Source organism: Pelodiscus sinensis, chromosome 15, assembly GCF_049634645.1.
Source record: "Pelodiscus sinensis isolate JC-2024 chromosome 15, ASM4963464v1, whole genome shotgun sequence".
Lineage (NCBI taxonomy): Eukaryota > Metazoa > Chordata > Testudines > Trionychidae > Pelodiscus > Pelodiscus sinensis.
In genome coordinates, this window is record NC_134725.1 from 37,522,362 (window position 1) to 37,546,274 (window position 23,913).

The window sequence follows — 23,913 nt, forward strand, 5'->3', positions numbered from 1 at the left end:
TCAGCCAGCACTAGCCAGTTCTGGAGAAAAGCTAGAGGACAAGGGAAGCATCCGCCTGTTCTGGGGCAGCTATTCCTGTGACAGGCAAGAGTTTGATGTTCCACATCTGTGAAATAGGAATAATAATGAGTAGCCCATTGCCTTTCCCTGTCATTTCCCAGGTGCTGCATGCACCAAGTGCTTTCCATGCAGCCCATTGTTAAGTTTACACAGGCCATGGGAGGGAGGTCAGCAGCAGCATCTTTGTTCTACAGATGGGGAAACTGAGGCACAGGGCTTGTTGAAGGTCCCACAGAGAGTCAGAAGTAGATCTACATTGCCCAGTGCCCTGCTGCAACATGGGCTTTGATAGATGTTACCCCCAGGCAGGGTCAGCTGAGAGCAGTAGACCCAGAGTGGAGCAGTGGGGTGAATACATGATTTTTTGACTGGGTGGCCAAACCACAAAATTGGTAGGGGAAGGGAATCCCTTTGGGTCAATGTGAAACACACACAAAAATAGATTTTTTCAGCAAAACAAAAATGTAAAAAAAATCATTTCCAGTTGAGTTTTGAGGGTTTCATCCTCTTAGAAGTGAAATGAAGGGTAAATTCTACCCTAAAAGGCATTTAGAAGGCGAAATTTGAAATGGTTGATTTAGACTTTTTCAGTATTTTTGTCTTTTTTCACCTGAAACTATCCAGTGAATTTGTGAAATGGTTCAGTCAACCCAAAACTGCATTTTGCAGTAAAAAATCTTAAAAATTCCACCTGGCTCACTAGGGGCTTTCTGCAGCTCTGCTATAGGCATGTCACCCTGTCTGGTAAGGGGGAGCCGGAATGGACTCATTTAGTTCTTTACAACAATTGCTGTTTGTTCATGCTACGAGGCATGATGATCAAATCAGGAGGTACAATTCAGATCCGAGGCAGGGTTTCCAAGACTCTTGTAGTTGGAGTGTTTAGATCAGAAGTCTCAAACACCAAGCCCCACCTCTTCCCATCATTGCCTCGCCCTCTCCCGCGAGGGCACAGCTCTGGGAGTGACGGGGGGGCTTGCACTGTGTGGCAATAGTGGTTGCGCCCCCTGACACTTCTCATGGCATCAGGAGCTGTGCAGAAGCAGAGTGAATGCACTCACAAGTGTGTTCTACTTTCCCCAGAGCTCCTGCCACTGCAGGACTGGGGGGAGATGAGACTGCCGGCACCAGTTTCCCACCTGGTGATCTCCAAGTTTATATCCAAGGCTCTGGATGACCCATTAGAAACCATTTGCAACATTCAAATCCAGATCCCGCTTACTAAAGTTCCAGGGTGACCAGATCCTGAGTTTGAGTTGGTCCAATCTGCAGATCACAGGCAGCTTATTTACACATGCTCCCCAAACTTTGACCTGAAAGTCCCCACCTGCACCCTTACTTATATTTGCTGAATCAGCAGACCAGACACCATGGTATTTCCATACTAAATCGGTGAGTTTGAGCTCTACAGGGCCTTGAGCAATTTCAGATCTGCATAGCCCTAAATATTTTATCTTTCATCCCTGATTGGTAATGCAATATTTTTTAGTAAAAACAACAGTTGTTCCACTGACTTCCCCTCAATGGCTTTAAATATATAATCAGCTCACAAAAAGGAGGAGGAGTGGGTGGGCATAAAATATAATTGGTGGAATTTATATAATGCAATTTTTGACAACACTCAGCAAACAAAGCAGGAAAAGTTGGTGATTTATTGAAGGGCAATTTTTGTCATGAAGAGACTTAGGTATGGCAGCTGGATTATAGACAGAGGAGAGGTGGATGGGGGAACTGTGGATAGGCGTCCGAATAAGGAAGATTTTCTGGTTTCTTCTTCTCACTTTGATAACAAGGAGAAAGGTTATTAAATTGGAAAGCGACAAACTCAGAGGCAATTGGCAAAAATGCTCTTCTAAAGAAGCATGAGCTAGATTCTGTAAGGGAGATGGCAGAGTTCTGGCTAAGGAAGGAGCTCGAATTTTGGTCCTGCATGGTTGATCTGTGAAATCTAGGTCATCAGATCAAACAGTGCAGCTGGATGCAAAAAGAGCTCCACAAACATGGTCATTAATGTCCACTCAGAGAATGGCTGCCCAGATCTCATGCTTCAAGGTGTGAAATGAACAGGGGTCAGGAAGGAATCAGTAGTGCTACATGCTCAACAGATCCCATGGCCTGACTGTCTAGGAAAGTAGGGGGAGAGGATTCTAGGTGGCATGCTTTCCTCTGAGAGAGATGATGGGAATTGCAGCAGTTACTCCAAATGTATGGATCTTGGCTGGAAGCAGCTTCCTTCCTACGGCTCTTTTCTCTTCAAGCTGCAGGAGCCAGCTTCCATCATGAACTTTGTTGCCCCTATGGAGACGATGGTGTCACATGTTACAATCATTGGCCAAGCCTTCCCATTGGGTAGACTCAATTCCACATTCCTTCACGTGAGGCTTGCATGTGTCTTTATAGTGAAGCATGGGGCATCCAGTTATTCTTGCTCCTTCTGATAATTCCTCGCAGAGCATATCCTTGAATGTGTGTCCATCTTCTGGCCTACTTACATGGCCCAGCCAGTGCAGTTGTCATTGCCTGAGCAGGGCTGTCACACTTGGTAAGTTTGACCTTTGAAGAACCTCTGTATTGGTGACTTTATCCCGCCATTTGGCATTGAGTATGCAGTGTGAACAATGTCAGTGGGACCTGTTTGACCTTTTCTCCTGAGGAGAATAAGGTGTCCATGTCTCCCCCACACACATCAGAATGCTGAGGATGCAAGCTTGGCAAGCCAGCATTTTGGTCTTGATGAGAAGCATTGAATTGGTCAGTGCTCTTCTGGTTAGTCTACAAAAGAAAGGGGCAGCATTTGCCATGAGAACATTTAGTTCTTCATCCAGGGAAAGGCTGGTGGTCACTGTAGAACCTAAACCACTGAGCTTTTGGACAACTTCTGGTGTGTTTGCATGTCAGGTACTTGAAGGATCTTGGGGAATCCCCTGTCCTAATACAACTGGTTCTTGGTGCTGATGGGGAGAGCAAAGGCCTGACAGGCACTTTGAAGACAGCCCATGAGTTTTTGGCATAGAGCTTCATTGTGGACTATGAAGGCAGCCTCCTCAGCAAACAGAAGTGGCTTGGTTATCACCTTTTTTAGCCTTTAGCCAAGACCAAGGGTCCCTCTAATTTTTCCCACCCCTGAGCAGAATGAATTTTTTTGTGTGCACCACTGTGGAGGAGACGTGCAGCACGGAGGTGATGTGCGACACATCACCTTCATAGTGGTGCTCATGACAAAATGCATGTAGCGAGGGGGAAAGGGATGGGGCAGCAGCTCAGTGCTCGGGTTGGTGGGAGCTACAGAGCTTGGGGAGAGAGATCCCTCCTCACTGCAGCCCTGAGCAGCGCAGCCATGTGGCCATTCAGCACAGGAGGAAGATAGGTCATGACAAGGTTCCCAGCTGATCCTGCGTGGAGAAACGTGCCGTCTTTCGTGTCCTTAAACACACCGTTCAGGAGTCTCAAGAAGAGAATTGCAAAGTGTGGCAAGGCCTTTGTGACTCTAATCCGGGTGTCTTTCCCCACTGGGCAGGGCAGTGATAGGAAGGGCATACACTAGTGTTTGTCTCTTGCTCCCAGAGATGTGTGCTCTGATAGACTCTTGCTCTGATAGGCTGGCAGGGACTCCAGCAACAGAGAGGTGACCAGACAGCAAGCATGGCAGCGGAGATGTCAGAGACCCCAAAGCTGCATCTACTTGGCTGGGAACGGAGTCCAGCGCTCCCTTGGGAAAAATCTGTTCCCTGGCCCTCTGCCCTGCTGGCTGCAGGGGGTGGGGAGCAGGCTGCTTCTCTATGGGGAGGGAAGCTACAGCGTGTGAGAGCTGGGAGTGCCTTGAGGATGGATGGCTTCATTATTGATGTATGTAACATGCCCAAATACCAATGAGTAGCACCTCAGAGAAGGCACCTCTGCCGACTTCAGGTGAGAGCTCTCACTGCTAGGGGCAGGCCCATGGGCTGCAGAAATTATGGCTAGATTTCAGTGTTCCCTGAAAGCTGAGTGACTGGGTGAGAAATTCAGATGCCACCCAGCTGATTAGCCAAGCACCCACAGCACCCACAGTCAGATTTGTGTTTCTATTGATGGTACACGTCCTCACCTGTCTCAGTGCTCATAACAAAATTTATTCTGCACATGTATGGAAAAAAAATTAGACCCAGCCCCTCTTGGCTCCCAGCATTCAGCTCAGATCAGACCCATACAGGAAAGTACCCCTAGCACCCAGAAGGGTCCTCTCCAGTGATGGTCCTCAGGACATAAGATGCTCTAAAGCTGTGCTTCTTTGTCTGAGCTCTAGGCTCCCCTTCGCTGCCCTCTGTGCTGGGCTCCATTGCACCTCTCCCATTCCCCCTCTCCCGTGTGCATTCTAACTCACCAAAGCCAACCCCATGAGTCCAGTTCCACGGCCACAATCTCGTAATGCCTTTGCAGGAGAGCAGCAGGCGGGCGATGCTGCAGCCGCGCTTGAGTTGCAGGTTCCATTCCTTTGGGGTGGGATGTAATTAGTCACTTTTAATTGGTTCTGGGGAAAATCTTGACATGCGAGCTCTTAGTCCCTGGGAGAAATTGTTTAACTAAACAGGAGTTGGCAAGAGCAGCTGGGCTGCATTGATTAGCTTTTCTTTCTTTCTTTCTTTCTTTCTTTCTTTCTTTCTTTCTTTCTTTCTTTCTTTCTTTCTTTCTTTCTTTCTTTCTTTCTTTCTTTCTTTCTTTCTTTCTTTCTTTCTTTCTTTCTTTCACTTTGCATTTGTTAAAATGCTTTGGATCCAAGTGACCATCCCTTGCTTAATGCCTGGTGTTTGTTTCACCTTAGTGGCCCTTTGCCTTTGTCATCTTTGCCGAAATGCTCTAATTAATAGATGATTGTGAAAACCTCTTCCTTACACAGGCCTGATTCTGCCACGTGCTGAGCTCTGGATAGGGCCAGGAGTTGACTGAGCTCAGCACCACTCAGGATTCCCCATCTTGCACTGGTGCCAATGATGAGGCTAGGGGGAGGGCACTGGAGAAGCAGACTGAAAGAGCTAAAGTGAGGCTCCCTGGGAGAGCGCAGTGGGCATGTCTCTGCAGGATCCACTTGAGCACTACATGGCAACCGCCTTCAGCAGCAGGCAGGCGGAAAGCACAGTATACCACAAACAAGTTTTATCGGCACATGGTCTGTGTTGCCTTTCAATGCCAGAGGAGGGGAGATTTCTCCTGTCAGTCTCTTACTCTGCATCGACCAGAAATTAAATGAAGTCTACAATTACTATAATATTTGCCTAGTGACTAGACAGTTATGAAACCTTGTTATAAACAACTGCTTTACAAATTGCGTCTTGTTTGCTATAGGATCACACCACGATTCTTCAGGGGGGAAAAGAGTTCTCCTTGGAGAGGGGACACCTCATTATGCATGTTCATTAACTTACCTATTTGTACCCTCACACCATGCTGCAATGACAGTTTATAATAAGCTTTATAATAGAAGGCTGCTCCTTTTGGTTTTCAGTTACAATGGCTACTATTTATTCCTCTTTAAAAGGAGCCTTGTCAAAGAAAATCTGCCCCCACCCAATTTCAAATTTGCAAAAGCCTAAGTCCTCCATCCAAAGATTTCCATGAATTATGATTTGTTTACATTTTCCATTGGGAACAGAGTTTTACATGGAGATTCCGTTATACATTGAATAGCATATTATAGTGTAAGAGCCTGAAATTAAAACATCTCCTCTCTGCTCTCACAAATCAAACTGTAGGTGCAGCCCACCAGAAAGCAAAAGTGACCAGAGCCCAGGTGGAGAACACCCGGATTTATCAGCACACAATACAATGGTGTCGTGATTCCATCTTGCAGTGTGCAAGTTAGATATTGACTTCCTTGCACTGAACAAATCATCCCATGTCCCACGCTTCCCCTGACTCTTCCCCACCTGCACTTCGAGACCAATTAGCCCACCCTTCCTGCTGCTTACAGGTTGTTGGTAACAGAAACTGTTTTATGTTTTAATTTGATAACCAGATCGTTCATTCTAATGAGGGATCAATGTACAGACAGCCCAATGTGCCTCGGTGGATGAATTTGCTTCATGCATTTGACTGTAATATCGTGAAGAGGGATGGAGTAGATCAGGGGTGGAAAAAGGTGGTGCAGGCATGGGGCCTTGGGGAAGAGGGTGAAATGGGGGTAGAGCCTGAGGCTGAGCGGGGATTGACTGCCCCCCTGGGGAAAATTAGAAGCCAACTTGAGGGGTCCATAAAATATTTTAAATCAGAATATGGGCCTTCAGGGTGCTAAAATTTGAGAACCACTTCTTTGGAGGCTTAATCTAATCCTGCCAACACCTCCCTGAAGAGGGGAAGGTTGAGTCATAGCATGAGGTGAAGGACTTTCCTGAGACTGTACAGTGAGGCAATGGTAGAGCTGGGATTCCAACTTGCAAGACTTCCCTCTTGCCCCCGTAAAGCTCAGCTTTTGCTTTTGGACAGTACACAGCTGTCTGTAAGGCAGGGTGCTTTAGAAAAAGCTGGGCCTGCTCTCCCCCATATTCCAAACCAGTAACACAGGGATGCCAGCCAACAATAAATTCATTGGGTGGCAGCTACACTGCAGGAGATAACAGATAGGGCAGCTTTACAGTGCTGCACAATTCATTTTTATATAGAAGCCTCATACGCAGCATCCCAGAACCTTTCACAGGAAGAGTCAATCATTCACTAGAGAGAAAAGGCAAGGTTTCAAGAGGGGATGTTTTATGGATGTCTAGGTGTGTGAGAACTGCACAGGAAACCAACTTCTTATCTCTTCGGAAACTATCCTGACTGTATCTATTATAGTTATCTTATGAATTATATGGCTGGTAACAGCAAGTCTGGCTAATGGATGGAATTTTTTTTTGTTAAACTTCACTCTGGGTATGTCTACACTACAAAGTTAATTCGAACTAACAGACGTTAGTTCGAATTAACTTTGATAGGCGCTATACATACAAACCGCTAGTTCGAACTTAATTCGAACTAGCGGAGCGCTTAATTCAAACTAGGTAAACCTCATTCCACGAGGACTAACACCTACTTCGAATTAAGTAGTTCAAATTAAGGGCTGTGTAGCCACTTAATTTGAAGTAGTGGGAGGCTAGCCCTTCCCAGCTTGCCCTGGTGGCCACTCTGGGCACCACCAGGGAAACTCGTCTGCCCCCCTCCCGGCCCCGGAGCCCTTAAAGGGGCACGGTCTGGCTACGGTGCCCATGCCAGGTGCAAGCCTGCCAGCACCCAGCCAGCAGACCCTGCACCTGGCACGGATTGAGCCACCCACCCTCTGCCACCCAGCCCTCCGCCTGTTCCCGGGACCAGGCTGGCGGCTCCCAGGAGCCTGCCCAGGGCTGCAAGAGGCGGGCGCCCGCCTGGTCTAGTGCGGAGATCGAGGACCTCATCCATGACCTCCGCACTAGGCACAGGAAAGTGGCCGTCTAGGGCAGGAGAGCTGCCAACCTGGCCACCCAGGAGCAGGTTTGCATAAAAATCAAGGTGGTCCAGTGAGACCCCCGACCCTGAGCCCTGAGCTTAGAACGGCCATCCTGGGTCAGACCAAAGGTCCATCTAGCCCAGTAGCCTGTCTGCCGACAGTGGCCAACACCAGCTGCTCTGGAGGGGATGGACCGAAGACAATGACCAAGCCATTTGTCTTGTGCCATCCATCTCCAGCTTTCCACAAACAGAGGCCTGGGACACCATTTCTATTCCCTGGCTAATACCACTCCATGGACCCAGCCTCCATGAATTTATCTAACTTCTCTTTAAACTCTGTTATAGTTCTAGCCTTCACAACCTCCTGCAGCAAGGAGTTCCACAGGTTGACTATTTGCTTTGTGAAGAACAACTTTCTGTTATTAGTTTGAAGCCTGCTACCCATTCATTTCATTTGGTGTCCTCTAGTCCTTCTATTATGGGAACTTATGAAGAACTTTTCTGTATGCAACCTCTCCACACCACTCATGCCTTTATAGACCTCTATCATATCCCCCCTCAGTCTCCTCTTTTCTAAGCTGAAAAGTCCCAGTCTCTTTAGCCTCTCTTCATATGGGACCTGATCATTGTAGTTGCCCTCCCCTCTCCCACCTTCTCTCTTCCCCTCTCCCACCTCCTTTTCCCAGTCTCCCTGAGTTTTGTTCAATAAAGAGAGTTTCTATTTTTGAACACACGTGTCCTTTATTTTGTACATCAGGAAGGGGGGCTAGGGAGGGGTAAGTGGAAGGAGGTGAGAGAGGAATGGGGCATGAGCCCCCGATGGGGAGGACTGGGGTGGCCTTGAGGGCTTCTCAGGGTGGAAGCTCTCCTGCAGCCCCCCGATTGACACCCCCCCCCCCGATGGCAGCCTGTGGCAAGGGCAGACGGGCTGATGGCCAAGTGCTGTGATGTGCCGAGTGTGGGCATTCAGGACACTCCAAGCCAGGACTGCTTTGCTGTCCCTCATCGAGTTAGACAAGTGAGCGGGGAACCCCTGAGAACTGTCTGTCCGGGGTGGGGGTCGGGTCCCTTTAAGCACAGCCCTCGGCTAGCCTGAGACAGCATCTCCACGCTCTAAGTCCTAATCTGATGCCCTGCCGGCACTGCTCCTGGCCAGCCTTAACCTCGGTTCAGGGTCCACTCAATGTGGACATGTTAGTTCGAATTAGCAAAACGCTAATTTGAACTAGTTTTTGAGTCTGGATCCGTTAGTTCGAATTAGCTTAGTTCGAATTAACTAATTCGAATTAAGTTAGTTTGAATTAGTGCTGTAGCGTAGACATAACCTCACTGATTTGCAGCAAATGGGCACTCAACAGCAAGGAATCAGAGTACATGATATTATGATACAAACAACACGGGATTCAAGCAGCATATAGTTGATTAGGCAGGCGTGTGACCCTGCATGCTTTGTACATCTGATGCAGAGAACAAAGAAGCTGACCCACTACTGGTCCAGCACAAGCCAAAGTGGCAAAGAAAACGAGGCACTAATCACTGTAGAGCCATAGCTGGCCACATATAGTAAAAGAAGAATGAATGAGTCTTTCGGTTGCCTCTGAAATGAACAGCTACTGGTAATGCAGGTCTGTGCCCTGGTACAGACAGCTGGATTCCTAACTATGTTTTGCAACCATGGTATGCCCCAAAGGATGCATTTTTACTACCAAACAAGGGCAGAGGGCAGTCTTCAGAATCTAGCGGCTGCTACACTCCCACTTTAGAATTGTAAGTGGCCTGATTCTAGTGTAATTTGCTCTGGCCTGTGGCATTTGGTGGAGTGACTCCTAATTGGCAACAGTGTGCTCGGAATCATCTCCCAAATGCTGCTCTGCAGGCCAGTGTGGCTGACCCTGACCAGATTAGTAAACCAGCCATTAGAAGGATGCACCCAGTAAATTTAGTATAATAAGAACAAGAACTAATAGCAGAAGGGTGAAATGATATCAACAAAAGGAGGATAACGTCAGTGCTTGAGAACTTTAACTCTGCCAAAGGAACCTGCTTCGTCTTTAGATTATTTAGTAATGGCCAAGGGAAGCCACTTGCCGTGTGCTCAAAAAGGGGCACTCCCTTGGTATTGCTGTGCCACACCGTTCATGGCAAGTCTTTCAGAACTTCCCAATGGTCAGTACAGGGCATTGCGATCTGAACAACGGGACCTCCAGTTGCTCCACCCCATGCCTGGGGCACTGGTCCTGTTCTCAGTCAGTTGAATAAACATCATCGAGTCTCCTAGTCTGAGGCTTGGGTTTCCCTTCCCCCAGCCAAGCAGCGAACTGAGCCCTTCTGAGCAGGGGAGAGAGGATGCAGTCACAGCCCCAAAAGCTAGGGCTGCAGACATGCCGGTGTTACACCAGCAGGCAAAACTGAACCTGAGGCCTCTGGAGCTTCATCCATGAGCCACTACCACTTGAGTTAAAAGCCAGCTGGCTCCCAGCTAAGGCTGTAGGGACACACTCATTGCACCTCTCTCTCTGTAAGTGGTCTCAGGGCCACTCCAAGGGAGAGCAGCCCACACCGAATAGGGTGTGTACTAATAGTAATTAACCCTTCATTCCTTAAACCTTCCTTTAAGTCTCTAGAGAGCGCCACCACTGTATAGCCTCCTTAGTGTTAGCACCCATCCAACGTAACGGTGGTAAAATCAGAGTAAGCGGGTGCGCCCTGGTGTGCAGCTCCAGCAAGAGCTGGCTGAGCAGCAGGAAAAGACAAGGGAGCTAGTTAAAGAGCTGGCAGGGACCTGTAAGAAACTGTAAGTTACTTTCCCTGCTGGGTAAAACCACTGTTCCAACTCCATGTACTGACACAGCTCAGTCACATCAGCAAACCTGCCCCCATGAACAGAGCCTTGTTCTAGCCACTCCATCCCCTGATGAATAACGAGACTACAGGCCTAGTGCAGAGGACTCATTCCCCTACAGCCACACAAACACCCAGCTTGTCCTCTCTCATCCCTCAATATGTGCCTAGTCTAGTGACTTAAGAGAATAATAATAATAGAATGTAACATTCCTCAAAGACATTTCAACGCTTTACGAGCTTGTATCTGTGGTGTTGAAATGCTACTGACTGGCAGTCATGTGATCTGCCAAGGCAGGGCCGGCTCGAGACATTCCTGCGCCCTTTACAGCTGCCATCAGGCACCCCCCATAGGTTGGTGCCCCAGGCAGAAGCCCAGCTAGCCCGCCCCCCCCCCCATAATCCAGCCCTGTGCCAAGGCAATGGCTGGTTTGCTTGCTGTATTTCCCTGCCATGTTGCTATTTTCCCCCAGTAAGCAGACTAACACATGGGAAGGAAAGTCAGCTGCTGCTGGCTCCCCCAGCCCTGTCTCTGCTAAGTGAATGAGAAAGAGGTCGAGCTGCCCACCTGCCAGGCACGCCAGTGAGCGAAATCTCTCTCCAAATAGGATGGAAATATATCAGATTACATGGGCCATCAGGGCCAGTTGCCAATGGTGATGCACAGGGAAGATTTTGTTAGTCTCTGAGTGCAGGTGCAATCAACCATTCCACCAGCTTCCCTCACGTCAGATGAAACAGCCCCTGTGCGGACAAGGATCAGCCCTGGCTCAGGCAAAAGACTGCGGACCAGAACAGAAAAAAGCATAGAAACTGAAATGGGAAAAAGAGAGGGCTGGCTGAGCAGCAAAGGGCTGAGGTCTAGCAGTGCCCTACGCCGCTGCCTTGAAATGAACACAGCTCAGAAAGGGAGCATGCTCTTTAAAAGAGAGGGAGAGGTCATACTGTCTCCTCTGGCTTTGCCAGAAACAGAGCTGCTAATCTAAGTTCCAGCTGCGTGTGGTCATTCTAGAGCAGGGCTCTGTGCTAGAAGAGGATGGTTCTTTGGCCCCCTGTGCTCTACAGGGGGACTCGCGCAGCAGAATTTGCATCCAGATTTGAGTCCCACCAGAAGCTAGGCCTGTCCAGGCCATTGTAACGACAGAAACCATCTGAAAAACTAGGAAGGCTGCGGATCTGGGTGCAAATTTTGAATGATTTCTTGTCCTGCCCTGGGTTTGTAGCTGTTCTAATCTGGGGCTTTTTTCCATCCCAGCCAGGCCAGGTTCTGTTGCTGACTCTGCCACTGACTTCCTGAGGCAGCAAGGGTAAATCCCTAACCCTCTCTGGGATTCTGTTTCCCCATTTATAAATGACTGTCATGCCTACCTACCACGCCCTTGCGAATAAGGACTGGATGAGCCTCTCTGCTCAGCTGCAAGATGCAGCATAAGTGCAAGATAGCAATGGAAGAGTACAGCAGCTGGCTGCTCTGGTTGGAAATGCTGCAGGTGCAGAGCATGTCTGAGGAAGACACGTGGTCCTAGGAGGCGGGGAGGGAAGACAGCACCATGAGGTTGTAAGTCAAAGATGTGCTTCCCCTCCCAGTCACACAATTCCCTGGCTAAGAGCCAGGCAGCAGCCTCGGGGGCTGTTCCGACGTAGCTGTGTTATTCCAAAGAGCAGAAGCACAATTTGTACTTCTTGTCTTCTTTCTCGCTGCTGAGCTGGCTGGATCCAAAAGTGCCAGGGGATGGATGAGGGCATGTATGAAGTTAAGATGATCGCTTTGTGTGGGTCCCAGCCAGCCCGTCAAGAAGCCGCATGTAACCTCTGAGATCTAGAGTTCCTGAAAGTGAAGCCCCACAGAACACTCCTGTGGGTCACAAACTCCCATCAGTCATGGGGGTCCATCCAGAAGCACAAGCAATCGAGACCATCAGCACGATGTGAGTCAGGCGCGTGGGAGACCCGGGGAAAGGCCCCGCCTCTTGGGGAGTGAGGAGGCAGAAGTGGAAGATGTCCACAAAAGCTGCCCAGCACAAGGCCCCTAGAACAAGCAGGTTTTTCTCTGGAACAGGAGACAGTTTGCAGGGAGAGTGAAATGGCTTAGATTCAACAGTCTCCAGAGCGAGCAGGTCAGGAGTCCTCCCAGGCCCTCCCCAGTGCGCTTCCAAGTCAGAGCACCCCCATTCTTCCTTCGGGGCAGTCCCCACATGGAGCGTGGGGTGCAGCCAGACCACATGCTGCCTATTGAGTGGCCACCAGCCTGCTGCGTGAAAAGCCTGTGCTCCAGGACCTATTAGGCTATGGTTGGGCAAATGGGTGTACATAAAACAAGTCCTGATTCTAAAGTCGAAATCCACAGCTCTGACTCACTCCAGACCCAAACCTGATTTCATGCTGGTTACAGAAGGGGCTGGAATTGCACACAGCTCTGTCCCGCTCAGGCAGGAATTGCAGAGATGGGGAGGTTAGAAACCCCACAGGATTTACAACCCAGCTGACCTGTCCAAGAGACTGAGGATCAGAATCGGGAGATCTGGGAGCTGAGCCGAATCGATGCCCCTCCTGTTTTTGGTGGAGAGCTGTCCTGGGAAAACTGTCATCTCTCTGCCATCATCAGCCCCTTCTCAGTAGCTAGCTCCACAGGCTGATGATGGCAGAGAGGGGGCCACTGGAAGGAGATTACCAGCTGGAGGAAACATGCTCTGAACAAGGATGTCATTCACCCAACATTAGATTCACTGGCAGAAATTCAATCACAAGAGTCTAGTTTATTGGGTCCAAAAATTACATTTTTGATGTAATTTTCAGTTCATCCAGCTTGAGTGCTGCTCATTTCTTTTCAGCTGTCACAAAGGACTCTAAATCCAAAGGACAAATGGCAGGTGCTCACAGAGGGCCCGATCCTGCGAGGAGAAGCCATTGTGAGAAGAGGTGCTCCATTATGAGCAAAATCAGACTCAAGAGACCAGGCATTTATGCCCATCTAAGGTCAAATATATATCTTTGCTGCTGTGCATCTTTTTTTATACATAATCAATATCAGATGTATTTTTACAGTCAGTCAATGTAACGATGGTTGGCAAGTCTGAGCTATAGAAACTCTGTTGTCATTAGAACAAAATACTTCTCTTTGCTCCTTATGATCCCTGATAGTTGCTTACCTTTTTAATTTGTTGGTATCAGGTGTCTCCTCTTCAATAAATTCAGTAGTTGATCTTTCTCTTCTCCCCACCCCATCCTTGTCTAGTTTTCCTTTAATCTCCCTAATCTCCATTAGTTTTATCATAATAGAATTTCTGGCTTGTTCTTAATGACTGCCAGGGTTCCCTAATCCCCTTTAATTATGCGCAAGCTGTAGGAAAAGTACAGTCCTTGCTATAGCTCTCTGATTCATGTCTCTGTTGTTTATACAGCAGGAAGGGCAATAAATAATGGATTTTAGGCTGAGGATTAACATACGTGTTCCATAGTTGCTCTCATCCAGGTATGTTGCTCTGCTTTGCTCTGTAGAGCAAAGCAGATGTATCAAAGTGAACATCAGCCACTCAGACGGTGCTGGGGTATATTTCTGGGGAATGTTCCAAGACACTGACCAATGTTCCCACTCTTTTTTCCCCCCATCCATGTGCAGAATAAATATTGTTCTCTACACCATGGCATGTGCAGATGTGCACCACCATTGGAAACATGTCACCAGCTATGCGAAGCTGTGGACACTCTGTGAATCAGCTGAGTGGCAACTTAATCTCTCCTGGGCACCTGCCCAAGCTCATTTTACAGGGAACACTGATACCGACCCCAGACATTTCAATGAGATTTGGGAATGGGGTGGTGGTGGCTGTGTATACACATTTACACAACTATGCTTTGCTGTTAGCAGCTCCATCCAGTGTTAACTAAACCGGCAATTGACATGGACTGAGAACGTGTTGGAATGTGGCCTTTGTGACAGGGTTTGCTGTAGCATCAAAGCCAAATGCAGACATGCCAAAGGCTGACAATGTACTTCGCTGATGGCTATGTGACGCTGTTGTAAACCAGAGATAATCTCGGTGCCTTCAGGATTTTTCTAAGTCTCTTCCACCCCCTGTTCTATTTTTTTCTAGTTAATTCTCCTGGACTTTCCTCTCTGCCCATGACCTTCACATGAGGTATATCAGGAAGGCCAGCCACAAACTAGGGTTTCCTCTTCCCTTTCAGGAGAGCAGTGAAAGAACTTTTTTGGGGGGGGGATGGATTGAGGCTCCTAGCTTTCTCTCCTTTGCGGGCATTGAATAAGTCACATGCGCACCATTAAGCCGGAGACGTGAAGGCCATCTGGCAAACCTAAAAGTACATCATTTGTCTGTGCAGAGTGCTGTTTTATAACAGGCACACTCTCTTCTGCATGCTGTATCTAAGGCGACAGGAAAGGAGAGGGACATTTAGGGCTGCCCCATTCAAAAGGCAGCTCTCTGGGTCTATTAGGGCTCAGCATCCCCCAACCCCTTCCAACATTGATATTCAAGGCATCAGTTTGTGTTAGAAGTAAAATGCAGGACAATGTAGCACTTTAAAGACTAACAAGATGGTTTAATAGGTGATGAGCTTTCGTGGGCCAGACCCACTTCCTCAGATCAAATAGTGGAAAAAAATAGTCACAACCATATATACCAAAGGATACAATTAAAAAAATGAACACATATGAAAAGGACAAATCACATTTCAGAACAGAAGGGAGATGCGGGGGGGGGAGGGGAGGAAGGAAGGTAGGTATCTGTGAGTTAATGATATTAGAGGTGGGGAAAGTTAGATGTCTGTGAGCTAATGGTATTAGAGGTGATAATTGGGGAAGCTATCCTGGTAATGGGTAAGATAGTTGGGGTCTTTGTTCAATCCGCCCCCCCCGGAGAGTGTCAAATTATAACATGAATGACAGTTCAGAAGATTCCCTTTCAAGTGCAGATGTAAAAGGTCTTTGTAGCAGAATGCAGGTGGTGAAGTCGTTGAGACAATGTCCGTTCTGGTTAAAATGGCAAGAAATAGTTTTTTCTTTGTGATCTTGTCTGATATCTGTTTTGTGGGCATTAATCCTTTGGCGAAGTGTCTGAGATGTTTGTCCAATGTACATAGCAGACGGACACTTTCGGCACATGATAGCATAAATTATATTTCTGGATTATATTTCTGGATAAATTATATTTGTGTTAGAGTGAGACTAACACTAGGCACATGGAACAATGGTCTCCCTGCAGGTACAGTAAAACTCCAATAGTCCGGCATCCAATAGTCCGGCACTCCTGATAGTCCGGCATCAAAATGGCAAGAGCCTAGTGAGTGAGCTTCAGCAAAAAATGAGTCACAAGGTAACAACGGCAGCAGCTGAACTGAGAAAAAAGGGTAAAAAAGGCTTAAAAAACCTAAAACATTAGAGTACACTGTATACAGTATGTACAATAAAAAGAGTTAAGAACACTTTATATACAGTATATAATGTATATAGTATGGCTATGTCTAGACTGGCATGATTTTCCGGAAATGCTTTTAATAGAAAAGTTTTCCATTAAAAGCATTTTCAGAAAAGCGTGTTTAGATTGGCAGGACACTTTCCCTCAAAAGCACTTTTTCTGGAAAAGTGTCCGTGGCCAATCTAGACGCACTTTTCCGCAAAAAAGCCCTGATCGCCATTTTCGCGATCGGGGCTTTTTTGCGGAAAACAGTACTGTGCTGTCTACACTGGCCCTTTCGGGCAAAAGTCTTTCGGAAAAAGACTTTTGCCCGAACAGGAGCAGCATAGTTTTTCCGGAAAAGCACTGATGATTTTACATGAGATCGTCAGTGCTTTTCCGGAAATTCAAGCGGCCAGTGTAGACAGCTGGCAAGTTTTTCCGGAAAATCATCTGATTTTCCGGGAAAACTTGCCAGTGTAGACACAGCCTATATATATAACCAGTTTATACTACCTCCTGATAGTCCATCATATCTGATAATCTGGCACCACCTAGGTCCCATAGGCTCCAGATTATCAGAAGTCTACTGTATTTAAAGTAGCTCATCTTACAATCAGGTTCCATGCTTCCTCCTGGGAGGCCCGGGCCCATGATTCTAGTTTCCAGCTGGATAAAGATTCCGATGGCATGGAATTGACATGCTCAGTCTTGGGGAAAGAAACTGCTGCCTTGCCAATGGGGAATGACTCACCTACTCCTCCTCCCAGTGTAAAGGTGCTGAGCTATCCTCCGGGGGCTCTCCCCAGGTGAATTTCTTGAGCCCGCTTCCCAGGGAAGATGGTGGCATGGAAGAAAGTTAAGGCCAGAGTAATGCCTATGCACTACGTCCACTCTATTTTAGCTTGTCTGGGCCCTCCCACCAGGCAGAATTGCCAAGTGCACCTCATTCCTACTCCACCAATGGATACAAAGATCCCTGTGGCCAAATTTTCTACTGGTGTAAATTTGGACTGTTAGGGAATTTGGGCATGTTAGTCTTACTTCAAGTAACAACTGAACAGGGGCTAAAGATATGTAGGGAGATCTGGTGCTGCTAAGCTCCTTGGTGCTGTTAAGCTCCTCCCAAGCCCCAAACAGAGCATGGCTCGTGTGCACCTCTCCTCCGGCAAGACCCTGTCTGATAGTTCTGGGATAACCACAGGACATGTGATGCTAGTGAGTGCATTAACCAGAGACATCAATTTGTTATGAGAATCTCAAAATGAATGGTGCTTATCATTTATGGATGGGCTAATTAAAGATACTGTACGTGGAGGTTTTACACGGGATTGTAAATTGTGAGCGGTGGTAATAACCAAGTAAGTAGCATCCAAACAGCTTCAAATTGGCCGGATCAGACAGCTCCATTTAAAGAACCCCTTTTGCCCAGCATTACTGAGTGGGCACCAGGTGTTCTGGGTCTGATGTGACTCTGGGGGTATGTCTACACTAGCCCCCTAGTTCCCAGGCTTTATTTGCATCTTCCTGTCCAGGTGCCATTTTTAAATCCCTCTAGTTTGAACTAACTTCCCGTGGCTACACGCAGCAGTCAAACGTTAACTCCAACTAAGTCCTTAGTTCGAGTTAACTGTTACACCTCATTCCACAAGGTGTAACAGTTAACTCGAACTAAGGACTTAGCGTCCTGCTGTGTCCTGCTCTGGGGTCAGGAGCATGTCAGGTATCTTCACACACGTGTGTGGCTATCAGACCAAGGCCCTGACAGGCAGCTGTGTGACAGTCAGCTGGAGCCACATGCCCAGTGGATGGCATGGCACTTGCTCACCCGAGCACAGGTTGCTGTGTGATCCGTGGTAAACAAGGCCCATGTGCGCAGTCCCTCGTCTCTCTTCCTGTCCCCCCCTTCGGGTAGGGGACAGTGACGGCACTTACATGGTGTGACCTCCCCAGACGACCCTGTTGACTCTTCAGGTGGGACTGCTCGGGGGTCCTGGCTGTGTGGCGGCTCCTGCTCTGTGCCCTGGTCAGGGCCCTCTGGTCCCGGGTCACTGCCCCCCGGGGTGACATGCACCATCCCGCCCAGGATGCAGTCCAGTGCCTCAAAGTAGGGGTAGGTGTCTGCCCCTGCTGCGGAGCTGCCCCGAGTGGCCCTGGCATACACCTGCCGCTGCTCCTGGGTGCAGCTGTGGCTTTTCTGGGCCATGGTGGCAGCTATGCAACCATAGATGGCCACGTTCCTCCATCTAGTGTGGAGATCATGGACATTGGGGGCCTGCCCCCAAACCTCAGTGAGATCCATGATCTCCTCACTAGTGCAGGAGGGAGCGTAGCATCTATGAACCCTGGCTGGCTCCTGGGTGCTGGGGACTGGGCGGGGGAAGGCTGGCTGGCACTGGCTGCCTGGCTCATGGTGGGGCCACTGGGTCAGGGACAGAGACTGCTGGCAGGCCTGGATCTGGCACGTGTAGTCTGGCCAGAGTCTACCCCTTTAATGGCTCCACGGCTGGGGGAAAGAGGAGGAGTTTTCCTGGTTTGGCCCAGAGTGGCCACCAGAGTAAACTGGGAAGAGCTGGAGGCCAGCTAATTCGAAATAAGTGTCTACACAGCATTTATTTCAAATTAGCTATTTCAAATTTGGTGTTACTCCTCATAGAATGAGGTTTACCAAATTCGAATTAAGCACCCCACTATTTCGATTTTATTTCGAAATAGCAGTTTGCCTGTATAGACACTATAACGGCTGTTATTTCGTATTAACTTTGCAGTGTAGACATACCCTCAGAGATCTATGACAATCATGATACCAGCTCAGCTCCATAGCCTAATCCAGTGATTCCCATATATTATTCTGAGGGCTGATAGGTCCTTGTCCCAAGATCAGGCCCAGTAAAATTATTATTTCAATTATTTTATAGTTGGGAACCATCATGTGCATAGGTGCCACACTCACACTAGAGGAACTCTTTCATATTTCAAATAAATAATTTATTTACAGATATACACTCTATCTCAGCAAGGTAGATGTAAATAATACAGAGAAAGTAAAGTACAATTGGAACATCCATATCCACACCATGCCTCACAGAACAACCTGAATGTTGGCCCTTATCTTCCTCATTACCATCACCTTCCTCGTTTTCACCAGTGGCTACCATTCTGGCCCCTCCCAAGGTCTACATTTCTCCCTTCACTGCCCTGGGATGCTACTTTTATAATGTTACACTGATGTTACCATGTGCTATATATACTTAATGTGGGGTTACCCTTATTCCTTCTTTGCATTTCCTCCCCTTACCAATGCTAAGGTGTCCTTCTGCTATGGTTTCAGAGGGGTAGCTGAGTTAGTCTGTAACTGGAAAAACTTAAAAAACAACAAATAGTCTAGTAGCACCTTAAAGACTAACAAAATATGTACAGTGAAAGCTTTGTTATCCGGCACTCTGTTAATCAGAAAACTTTGTTAACCGGCATTGCCCGCAGCCACAATACTGACACATCTTCAGGCGTATAGGCCTGGCTTGGTTTACCATGATTGGCTTAACAATTTTGTGTTTAAGAAGTACTGATCATCTTTAACTCAAAATAGAAATGTGAGACCAACTGCCTCACACTACAAAACTACCAATATTAAAAACTTGAGTTTTATTAATATTGTCCATTGGTTTTTCCTAGGTTGATGGGACCCTCAGATAACCGGAATTTTTAGATAACTGGAACGCCCTAATCCCCAAGTGTGCCAGATAACACAGGTTTTACTGTTGATGGTATCATGAGCTTTCATGGGCAAAACTCACTTCTTATCTGAAGAAGTGGGTTGTGCCCATGAAAGCTCATGATACCATCTACATGTTTTGTTAGTCTTTATGGTGCTACCAGACTATTTGTCTTTTCCTATGGGTTAGTAGAGCTATGACTTCACCCCACTGTCGTATACATCAATTTGTTGCCATGGCACCTGTGCAGTCGGATGTTCCATCCAGAACCTTCCAGAAGCTGGAGTCAGCTCCTGCTCTGTGGCCAATTGATGCAGTTCCATGTGCCACAAACTCTTTCAAGTTTCTAGAACAGCTGTTCCCAACCGCAAGTCTGAGGACCAGCAGCAGACCTCAAACTGCTGCTTGCCAGGCTGTGGCATGCTGCCAGTCCACGCCCCCACTGTCTTGGCCCTGCCCGCTGGAGAAGAGCATGGTGAGTGGTGCAGCAGCAAGCGTTCTGTGGGGGTCTGTGTGCTGGGCCTCTGGGTGTGTGCAGGGGCTCAGGGAATTGCAAGGGTGAGGGTGTCTCATGCCTTGCAGCCCCAGGGAAAGTGCCACCCGACTGCAGCACAGGCCACTCCAGGAGATCTGAAGCAGCAGCGCTATCCAGCCATAGAGCACATCCGCAGAACAGGAAGTCTGCCAGTTTTTGCTTCTCAGGGGCCCTTCTAGGCTCCTAAGCTGAGGCGTCTCTATGTGGGGAGCTGTGAGGCAAGGGGGAGCAGTGGTGTTGGTGGCACCTCTGCCTGTGGGGAAGAGGGAGGGATGGGCAAGAGCACCAGCCCCATCAGCGATTCTGGTGAGCTCAGGCAGCCATGGCAACAAGCTGCTCTTCCGCTTCCCCTTCCAGTGGGGCTCAAGAAGTGACAGTGCGAGGCCACATGCCAGGTGCCATAGCTCCCTCTAAGCTGCGTGCTTGTGCATGCAAAAGAAATCTCTACCCTGCCCACCTCTTAAGCAGAGCTGCACAGCAGCGAGGTGAGAGGCACGCTTGAGCTGCTGGGGCTGGAGGAACTGTGTGGCTGGCTGGAGGAACCACTGGGCAGGCGGGTGGCTGCTCTGGGCTGAAGGAACCATGTGGTTGGCAGGTGAGTGGGCAGGTGGCTGCTCTGGCTGGCTGGGGCCGGAGGAACCATGGGGCAGAAGTGGTGGCAACTGCTCCTGCTGGTCGGGGCCACATGGCTGGCAAGTGGGAGAGGAAGTGGCTACTCTGACAGGACTAGAGGAACCGCATGTCTGGTGGGTGGGTGGCTGCTCCGGGCTGACGGAACCATGTGACGGGCAGTCAGTCGGCAAAATAACACGTGACAGCTTAAAATTAATCACCATAATGAATATGCAAATTAATTGTTTACCATAATGAATATGCAAATGTGTCTATGCTGGTCTGCCAAAAGTTTTTTAATGAGTTCACCGGTCTGCGTTATAAAAAAAGTTGGGAACCACTCAGTGCTACAATAAAGCAGCATAAAGTATTGCCATGTCACTCCCTGCAAAGGGCAGTACGTCTGTGACCAAAATCCAACTGCCTTTAAAGACCAAAAAGTAGAGAAGGCTCGTCAGAGGTTTGGTTGTTAAACAGTCACTTGGTTTTCTTCAGCAGAATAAGTGTTCTTCCTGCATTCTGTTTAGTGGTCACCTCTCTTCCTGTAAAGACCTTGAGGAGTTCTAAGGGGTCATGATAATATGCATTCATTGGTCCCCTTGTAGGCAGCCTCAGGAGAGTGAATTTACTGGGCCTGAAAACTGGACTCTTTAGTGAGCATTCCCACAGCTGATCTAGCTCCAGGGCAACTCCTTTCCTGATAGCAGTGCTGCACACCCGTTACCAGCACTTTTACCACTGTGTCTAGAGCTGTAGTTTTCAATAGGGTTGCCAGATGGTTTCAATAAAAAAACCGAACACACTTGACATGACATCACAATCTACATTACATCTTAATTAGAAAATACCCAACATTTCTATTTTCTTATTTCTATTTGCTCAATTTGTTTCTCAAACAGAAAGCTCAAATACCGGACTGTCCAGTTCAAAACCAGACATCTGGCAACTCTAGTTTTCAAACGTTTTTTTTTCATGACCCAGTTGAAGAAAATTGCTGATGTTGTGACCCAACATAATTTGACTAGAGTGTGGACTCCGGGATGGAGCTGAGGGTGAGAGATGTGGGCTGTAGGTTGGGGCTCTGGATTTAGGGGGATGTCAGAGCTGGGGCAGGAGGGGCTTACCTTGAGTGCCTCCAAGTCACCAGTGCATCCAGGGGCTAAGGAAGCTTCCTGCCTCTTCCTGCACCCAGACCATGCTGTCCCCTGAAGCAGCCAGCCACAGGTTCCAGCCAATGGGAGTGAAGAGCTAGTGCTGAGGGCAGGGACAGTGTGTGGACCCTGTGCGCTCTCCCCCCCTCCCCTCCCCACACACACACCTAGGAGCTGGGCCTTCTGCCGGCCGCTTCTGGGGTGCAGGCCAGTCAGGGAGCTCCCTTAGCTCCCCCACTGGTCACCAGATTCCCCATAAGCAACGAGACCTAGTGACCCACATTCCACCACCCAATATTGGGGCGCGACCCATATTTTGATAACCTCTGCCCTAGAGAAGATATAGAGAGAATGTTTTCCTGGCCTCACTGCAGGCTGCAGCTAGATGTTGGGCTGAACCTGCTGCTCTAGAGTTTATATGCTGCCCCTCTCCCCAAGCCACATTCTGCAGCGGGGCATTCAGCTGTCTTCATCTGCACCATTTTCGACTACTCCATGGAGGTGGTGACAGGTACCATTATGCACTGCTCCATCATTTTGATCTGAGGGGATGGGTCATGATGCATGCTGGGAATTGTCATCCCCATGGGCTGCCCCCTTGCTATTTGAGGCCAAGGGCAGGTGCAGTCTGGGACAGTTTGCAAATTAGAAGCAGTAGGCAGCTAGCCACTAACACGTGGCCACTCCCTTCCTTGGGACTGGAGCAAAGTCAGAGAGTGCCCAACTTCGGGCCCAACTTGAGAGAAGCTTGTTTCCCTAAACACTGTGGCCCCCCTCCTCTTTTAACTCTGATAATCTAAAATACTATTACCATGACAACCATTGCAGGTGAGTCTCATTACAGTTAATCCTCTAATTACTAACTACTTCTTCATTCGGTTGTAATTACTTTGGGGACACCGTTAACCTCTCATTAGAAACACACGGCCACTTTGTACCAAAAGCACAAACAGTGACATGACTGGTAATTTGCACTCATGCACTCAAGGCCACGCATTGTCTTGTACTGAGGCACGAGCTCATCCCCGTCATTACCCGAGACTGGTTGTCATGACAATTAATCATGCCATCCCTCATCAGCAACTTTTGCCAAATGTCACCCTGCTCTTGATCAAATGAGAAGAGAAAATTAAATGAATCAATTTGGTATCCAGGCTTGTTTCTCCTCCTCCCACTCCCAGCCAACAACTTTGAAATTGCCCTGCAAATGTACTTCCCCAGGTTTGCCATGGAGCTCTGCTTAACTTACTGTGAAGGGACACTCTTTGCCCCCTGTCCAGCCAAGCTGTGATGGGAAATGATTCATGCCCACAAGAATATTTAGGTGGTGCAAATTACCCAGCACCTGGCTCCACGCTCAGGCTGCTTGGCATGGCAACAATGCAAATCATACATACGATGAGTAATAGACAGAAAAGAGACAGTTGCCATTTGAAAACCTGGAATTGATCAGGTGTCTTGCTGAGATGTCATGCAGGTGACATACTCTCCCTGGTGGGGCAACTTGAGAGGGGCCAGTATGGCTCATTTAGTGCATTTCCTGGCTGTGATAAGGAGATAAAGGGCCAGATTCTGACTTCCCTTTCTCCATGGCAAGGCCAGAACTCTGTGGAGTGACTCTGCAAAGCTCCCGAGATCACAAGCCTATGTGTCCTTGTAGTGGGGTCTATTTGAAAACCATGGGAAGGTGGGCGGGCAAAGCCCACCCACGTTCTAAAAGCCCCTCCCCAGCCTTACGGGAGGGACAACTGGACCCATGTCCAACTGATTACGGGGGACAAATAATGACGAAAGGATCAAGGAGTGCGGGTCACAGGTTTAAAATAAGGGAACCAAATGGGGACACCGAGCACAGAACCCCAGACAGCGCCCACTGCTCCTCAAAGCTATCGATGGAGCCAGTGGATGCCACCCAGAGGAACTCTGCCCGGATATGTGACGCTAGGGATGAACGGAAATAGGCCCCACAGTCGCAGAGAACCCCCTCGTCCAGCATCTTCCTCCTGTTATTATAGACGGCGGCTTTCGCTAAGGCCAGGAGGAGGTTGACGAGGAGGTCTCGCGACTTTGTGGGGCCACGGATTGGGTGTGCATAGATGAAAAGGTGAGGGGAAAAGTGCAGCCAGAACCTCAATAAGAGGTTCTGG

The 23,913-nt window shown here is 48.4% G+C and overlaps 1 long non-coding RNA gene across 1 annotated transcript in view; it reads left to right on the forward strand.

The window, feature by feature from the left end:
* The first annotated feature begins 19,737 nt into the window (after positions 1 to 19,737).
* LOC112546369 (uncharacterized) overlaps positions 19,738 to 23,913 on the forward strand; it is a 39,266-nt gene continuing 35,090 nt past the window's right edge. The window contains exon 1 of the long non-coding RNA XR_012895890.1: positions 19,738 to 19,943. This is a non-coding gene — a long non-coding RNA (uncharacterized LOC112546369). The remainder of the gene's footprint in view (positions 19,944 to 23,913) is intronic.